Source organism: Cryptomeria japonica, chromosome 4, assembly GCF_030272615.1.
Source record: "Cryptomeria japonica chromosome 4, Sugi_1.0, whole genome shotgun sequence".
In the NCBI taxonomy this organism is placed as follows: Eukaryota; Viridiplantae; Streptophyta; class Pinopsida; order Cupressales; family Cupressaceae; genus Cryptomeria; species Cryptomeria japonica.
The window spans coordinates 356,640,785-356,648,448 of NC_081408.1; positions in this window are offsets into that span (position 1 = coordinate 356,640,785).

Consider the following 7,664-nt stretch of genomic DNA (forward strand, 5'->3'; position numbering starts at 1 on the left):
AATTGAGTCCACTGTCTCGACAGATATTGATGTTGACCAGTTTCAAGCTCGGATTGGACATCTAGCTGTTTCCCAAAATGTCGCATTTTCTGATAATGATATCTCACCTGATAAGCTCCCTCATTATGATCCTTTACACCTTGAAGTCTTTGTCCATAATTGCAAAATCCAACGAGTCTTGATAGATGGTGGAGCAGGTCTTAATATTTGTACATTAAGAGTGGTCATTGGCCTCGGATATACAGAAAATGACATTGATGCTTCCAAAAGAATAACAATTAAAGCATATGATGATGTTGAGCGCCCATCCAAAGGGATAATTACATTGCCTATCAGAGTCGGTCCAATCCTATACCTTGATCTCCCTTATAATATGATTCTTGGCCATCCATGGATCCATGCAATGAAAGCAGTTCCATCCACCTATCATCAATGTTTAAATAATCCTTACAATGGAACTGAGATAACAATTCCGGGAGATCCTAATCCATTTCAATTTTGTGCTACTCTAAAGGATACCCCTCAGCAGCAAGTCCCAGTTAATAGAGAAGCCAAGTCACATAGCTATGTGGATCCTAATGAATTGTTAGATGTTGTCAAAGGGAAATTGAAGATACAGGACCAAGGATGCAGAGAATATTCAATGGATCAAACATTCCTCATCGGGAATTTACCGATATCTCCAAAATCATATGGCAAACTGCATTTATTGCAAAAGGAACCTAAGGTCATTATTCAATATCAGCCTCCCACTACATTTACAAGATGGGGAGAACTTGACAAAGAAACTGTAGATGATGATGTCATAGATTGGCTTTACAAAGATCCAACTGAGACCCCACCTGTCAAGTTGCCAGTGGAACACTACAGCAAAGGATTTACTATGCTGCAAAAGAAAGGATATGATGGTTGCAGTGGCTTAGGCCTGAACAACAATGGAAGGCTAGAGCAAGTTATACCCAAGAGGTGACCTCCAACTTTAGGGTTAGGTTTTGTACCATTACGAATTGGATCCACATCTACCAAAGTGCCCACATGTCGAAAAGGGTGTGATTTTGACGATGAAATAACACCTAAGGATACCCGACTCGAAACTGATTCTAATGAATGGGAGTGGAGTTCTTTTTCTTCTAGCTCCTATGCCCTCGACAATATCTTCATTGACCCTAATAATTTTCCTATGGAAGACAAACATGAAATAACTCCTCTTCCTAAAATATGTCCTCATGCTTGGATAGAGTCATTTTGGGATCCAAGCTCCGAATCTGATACAAGCAGTTTGGATAGTGACACCACAGATGTTCACATTTTTACCATATCAGCCCTCTCTCTCCTTACAATCGATGATGACATGCCCCTCATTTATCCCTAGCTTATCCAATATGACCAACAAGAACCACTCACATTGGATTGTTTTCAAAATGATGAAGCAATTGCAGAATTCCTTGGACTATGGGAAGGCCTACCACAAGGTGATCATAAGGCAGGATTTGCTATTGACCTGGATTCCATAGCATATTTTGGGGAGTCAACTCCCTCTTCCAGTCATCAAAATGAAAAAAGAAAAGAAACAGTAAAAAATCAAAAGAATAGATCTTTGAGTGAAAATCGTAAGGCACTCTCTGATCATACAAAAGTAAAAATAAAAGACGTACCTACAGGTGAAAACCTCTCTGAGGCACCCAAAGGTGGAAGAGTGGACATACCCCTATCCAGTCAGGACAAATCAACATTTCTTGTGGAAATGACTGAGGAAATCAATTTGGGTACACCTGACAACCCTAAGGTCATTCATTTCGCTGCTTCTCTATCACAACAGGAAAAGGTAGATTTTGTCAATTTCTTTCTTGAGAAGAAGATCAACTTTGCATGGTCCTATGCAGATATGCCTGGCCTCGATCCAGAATTAGTCCTTCATCATTTGCCATTGAAAGCAGATGCCAAACCTGTCAAACAGAAACTTAGAAAGATGCACCCTCAGGTGGCTCTTTTGGTCAAAGTGGAACTAAAAAAATTATTAGATGTGGGCTTCATCAGACCCATTGATTATGCAGACTGGATTTCAAATTTAGTACCAGTTAGCAAAGTAACTGGGGGCATCAAAATCTGCACAGATTTTAGGGATCTCAATAAAGCATGCCCTAAAGATGATTTTCCATTGCCAAACATAGATATCATAGTGGACATGACGGCTGGATATGAGATGCTTTCATTGATGGATGGTTTCTCCGGCTATAATCAAATTCGCATTGCTCCTGAAGATCAACATAAGACAATATTAACTTGTGCTTGGGGTACCTATTGATGGAATGTGATGCCCTTCGGTCTTAAAAATGTAGGTGCAACATATCAAAGAGAAATGATGACAATTTTTCATGATTTCATGCATACTTTGATGGAGGACTATGTTGATGACTTGTTATGCAAATTTGTCACCAGAGATAGTCATCTAGCCATCCTGGGCCCAATCTTTGACCGAATGGAGACCTACAAACTCAAGCTCAATCCAAAGAAGTGTGTCTTTGGTGTCACAGCTGGCAAATTACTAGGATACATTGTTTCTCATCGAGGCATTGAGGTCGACCCTGCTAAGGTTAAAGCAATAATGGATATGCCTCCACCTTCAAACCTCTGACAATTAAGAAGTCTGCAAGGAAAACTCCAATCAATTCGTCACTTCATAGCTCAGTTGGCCGACAAATGTCATCCATTCCAACATCTACTGCATAAATGTGTCACTTTTAAATGGACTAAGCAATGTCAATCAGCCTTTCAAGCTCTCAAAGAATATTTGCTGTCGCTAATGCCTCCAATAGAAAGAAAGCCATTTTTATTGTATATTTCTACAACTGAAATGGCATTAGGAGTTCTCTTGGCCCAACAAGATGAGAACGACAAAGAGCAAGCTATTTACTATATCAGCCGGACTCTGGTAGGCTATGAGCTAAATTATTCAACTATTGAAAGGGCATGCTTAGCAGTGGTATTTGCAACACAGAAACTTTGACATTATATGCTAAGCCACCAAACATTGTTGGTTGCAAAAGTTGATCCCTTAAAATACTTGCTTAGCCGAGCAGCTTTGATGTGTCGCCTAGCAAAATGGGTCATGATTCTCAGTGAATTTGACATTGAGTATATGGAGCGAAAGGCGATAAAAGGACAAGTCATAGCAGATCAACTTGCAGAGGCTCCTATTTTTGATGATCATCCCATGTTGACCGATTTTTCAGATGAATCAGTCTTTGCTCTCACATCCTCTAATGAATGGAAGTTATACTTTGATGGGTCCCATACCAAGTTTGGGTCCGGAGCCAGCGTCCTGTTTGTCACCCCTCAAGGTGATGCTATTCCAAAGTCCTACAGAATAACTTTCCACTGTACCAATAACATTGCAAAGTATGAAGCACTAGCTACAGGACTCCGAGTAGCAGTCCACTGGAACATCATGCATTTGCAAGTCTATGGAGATTCTCAATTAGTCATCCGACAAGTGAATGATGACTACGAAACAAAAGATGAAAAGCTTATTCCTTATAAGCATATGGTAGATTTCTTCAAGACCAAATTCATAGCTATTCATTTTAGTCAAGTTCCAATAATGCAAAACAAGTCGGCAGATGCGATGGCTACGATTGCTTCCATGTTGAATATGCCCCACAATATGGACAAATGTGAATTTTTAGTTGAACAATTGCTGGTTCCTTCTTTTGACATTCTGACAGCAGATGTGATGTGCATTCTTGTTGGTCCCAACTCCCCATGGTACAATGACATATATCAATATTTGAAATCCCAAACCTTACCACCCAACCTTTCCGCTAACCAACGCCGAGCCTTTATCTGACAGACAGCCAAATATGTCATCATCGCCGACACCCTTTACCGTCGTTCCTTTGACCATACCCTCCTTAGGTGTTTGGATTCTGACGAAGCACAAATGACTTTACATGAGGTTCATGATGGTATATGTGGGGGCCATTTCAATGGTCTAAGCTTAGCCGAAAAGTTGATTCATGGTGGATATTGTTGGCCTACTCTGGAAAAAGATGTTCATGATTTTGTTAAGAAGTGCTACAAATGCCAGATCCATGGAAATTATATTCATGCACCAGCCCAAGAGCTTCATTCTATCATATCTCTGTGGCCCTTTTCTCAATGGGGATTGGATCTTATTGGCAAGATTCACCCGACATCTGCAAATGGACACAAGCTCATCATTACAGCCACAAAGTATTTTACAAAATGGATTGAGGCTATCCCCATGACCTATATCACGGGTGTCCAAATTTCAAAATTCTTGCTGAATTATATCATATGCCAGTATGGGGTTCCTCTTTCCATAGTCACTGATAATGGTCGCCCCTTTAAGAATAAAGATGTTAAAGAGCTTTGTGAAAAATTTCATATTCAACACCATTTCTCCAGTCCATACTATCCACAGGGGAATGGTCAATCCGAAGCGTCAAATAAAACCATTATCAAGATCCTAAAGAAGGTTGTCAATGATGCTGGTCGATATTGGCATGTCCAGTTGAATCCAGCACTATGGGCCTACCGCACTTCTATCCGCACACCTACTGGCGCAACACCTTATTCCTTGGTGTATGGTGCGGAAGCCGTTTTACCTTTGGAGGTGGAGATTCCTTCCTTGTGTGTTTCCTTGCAACATCTGATTGACGATGAGACACACAGAGTCTCTCGGTTGCATCAGCTTGAGATGTTAGATGAGAAGCATTAGACAACTCTGACACATTTGCAAGCATATCAAAACTGTCTTCGTCGCTCTCATAATAAGAAGGTCAAAGGGCGACACTTCAAAGTGGGAGATCTGGTTTTAAAGGCAAACCCTAAGAATGCATAGTCTACTAACATCATCAAAGGTAAGTTTGAACCTAATTGGGTTGGGCCTTTCATAGTAACTACAGCCTATGGCTCGGGGGCATATCAACTTGCCACTCCAGAAGGTGAACCTTTGTCTGATCCTGTCAACAACATGCATCTTCGCAAGTACTGGGCATAATTTTCTATCAGCATTTCTTCAAATATGATCTTGAAAAAAATACAAAAAAATTGAAAAAGAGAAAAAATACAACAAAATTGAAAAAGCAAAAAAAAAAATACAAAAAAAAAAGAGAAAAAGAACAAAAAAGTAAAGAAAAAAATGATTCGCCCTCTAGTGAAAACCTGGCAAACAAGCGCTTTGGGCAAGAACCTTGGTGAAAACCTGGCAAACAGGCACCATGTGTAGAATGAGATCGTTGCTCCGTCATCTATCATGACCTCTAGCTATGCTTTCTCTCGGCCGGTTTATCACGTCTATATTTGTCTTGACCCAATGTTCTATTCCAGGCCTGTTATTGGTCAACATCATTGTCTTGCATACTCTGGTTTCTTGTACATAGGTTTTGGTCCCGGTCTATGTATGTCTTTCAGATGCGCATTGGGTGCATTCCCCTTGTCATGATCAATCACTAGAACTTTTGCATTGAAAAATGTCTTGAAAAAAGATCATAAAAATCAAATAATGTCCTAAAAAAATCTTCAAAAAACATTTAAAAATGTCCTGAAAAAATATCATAAAAATCAAATAATGTCCTGAAAAAAATCTTCAAAAAACATTTAAAAATGTCCTTAAAAAAAATATCATAAAAATCAAAAAAATGTCCTGAAAAAATCATAAAAATTGAAAAATGTCCTGAGAAAAATCTCTAAAAAAATTGAATAATGTCCTGAAATAATCCAAAAAAAAAGTCATATAAAGTCCTGAAAAAATGAACAAATTTTTTTTGTAAAAACTCGAAAAGAAAAACAAAAACATGTCCCCTTTGTGCATAGATAAATCACTAAGCATACATCTAATGACTCGCAATCATACACTGTGCTTTACTGAAATCATGCGTTAACAGATGGACTCTTTCAATCAAACCAAACATTCAAACTGATCAAAAAGTGTCATATCAATCAACCTCAAAATCATTTGTCCTTGTCTCTACTATCATGGGTCTTATACAGGGTGTGGTATACTCGAAACCAGACTGTGTCCTGTCTTAGACGGGGTACCGCATGTCCTGAAACCAGACAGCATGATCGTCCTATCAACGCTTTCAACTTTTGACAATGAAGATCAAGATGTTTGTTTGATTTGTTGGAATTTGTGCATCTTATCTTTTTATTGATTTATCTTCAATCATGTTCCTATGTTGCTCGATGATGTCACTGAGTGATTTAGAGTGACCGGGATGGTTCATGGTCCTTTTCTTTTGGTTGTGATTGTTATTTATCTACGATGTGTCTGTCTTATGCAAAGGGATTGCATTATCGCTCTGGCCTTCATTGCCATGTAGCGCCGCATCCATTTTGCCATATCAAATAAAGGTTCTCACCTACTTCTGTGCATTAGTGAAAGCAAGTTTTTCTTCGTCTCTAACTATCCTCTGTTTCATTTTCTTCTTGCTAACATTTCTTCCATCTGGTTGGATAGTTAGTTCGGTCTAGTGCTCCACTCTTCAAACATACATACTGCATCCTGCATCCATTTGGTTAGTACATTTGCATTATATCAAGCATCACATCAAGCATTTTATCCATTTCATATTATAAATGCATCGAAAACACATAAAAAAATACATCCATACATGTTCCACAATCATACATCAACAGTGCATAAGTCATCCATACATAGAAAATAACATAAGTCATAACATATTGCATCCCATCATATCGATGCATATCATATCATATGTCACAATAATATCGGAGTACAAAATTGGACTGTCTGTCCTAAGTATGGCCCGCAGGATGACTACAAAAATGTCAAACTACATAATGTCCACTGTCTGTCCTAAGGAGTACGTGCCTCTATCATAGGGTGCTCCCTCTATCCTCCTCATCCCTGCCATGTCTCGTGGATGATGTCCCTCCTGGTCCTGGCTGTGGTGGTCTCATAGGTCCACTCACCCCCATACTGCTCAATGACCTCCGAGAGTGTGCCCTGCTCTCTGTCCTCGATCATGCCCGATATGAAGGTGCTCTCTGCTTTGGTGGAACTACACCCTCATATAGTGTCCTCCAATGGCGTATCTCCTCTCTGGTCTCTACCAGCATCTCTGCCATCTCCCGTGCACTGGCATCCCGAATCGACCCAATATACTCAATGACTCTCTGTTCTTCTCGCTGTGCCTGAGCTACTACTATATCCCGAGCCGCTGTGAGTCTGGCTATCTCTGCTCTGAACTGATCCTGCTATCTCTCTAAAGTCACAATGTGCTCCTGCTGACTCGCTATGGTAGCCCTGCACATCTCCATCTCTTCTATGCTAGCTGTCTCCGGCTCTATGGGTATATCCTGCAATGTCTCTTGATCAGTTGAGTCTGGCTCATTGTCGTCATCCCCCTCATCATCTCCATCCTCATCATCCCCATTCTCATCCCCCTCATCCTCATCACCACCCTCATCCTCCTCATCCTCATCATCTCTCTCCTCCTCTCTAGTGAGTGGGAAGTCCTCCTGTCGCCTAGGTACTGGAATGTCCGGATCTGTCAATGGCACTGGCCGTCGTCGTGCAAACCATCTCTCATACTCCTCTGTCATCCTGGCATCCACCACATCTGATCTCCAATCCCACTGTCTCTACTGTAGCTGTGTGAAGTTAGTATATGCTA